This window comes from Bison bison, unplaced genomic scaffold, assembly GCF_000754665.1.
Source record: "Bison bison bison isolate TAMUID 2011002044 unplaced genomic scaffold, Bison_UMD1.0 scf7180017864291, whole genome shotgun sequence".
Classification (NCBI taxonomy): domain Eukaryota; kingdom Metazoa; phylum Chordata; class Mammalia; order Artiodactyla; family Bovidae; genus Bison; species Bison bison.
This window is the reverse complement of record NW_011494863.1, coordinates 13,429,572-13,429,985: the sequence shown is the minus strand read 5'-3', so window position 1 is coordinate 13,429,985 and position 414 is coordinate 13,429,572.

Genomic DNA, 414 nt, shown 5'->3' with positions numbered 1-414 from the left:
TTAACTCAGGTGACCATTATATCTACTACTGCGGGCAGGAATCCCTTAGAAGAAATGGAATAGCCATCATGGTCAACAGAAGAGTCCAAAATGAAGTACTTGGATGCAATCTCAAAAACGACAGAATGATCTCTGTTCATTTCCAAGGCAAACCATTCAATACCACGGTAATCCAACTCTATGCCCCAACCAGTAATGCTGAAGAAGCTGAAGTTGAACGGTTCTATGAAGACCTACAAGACCTTTTAGAACTAACAGCCAAAAAAAGATGTCCTTTTCATTATAGGGGACTGGAATCAAAAGTAGGAAGTCAAGAAACACCTGGAGTAACAGGCAAATTTGGCCTTGGAATATGGAATGAAACAGGGCAAAGGCTAATAGAGTTTTGCCAAAAGAACGCACTGGTCATATCAA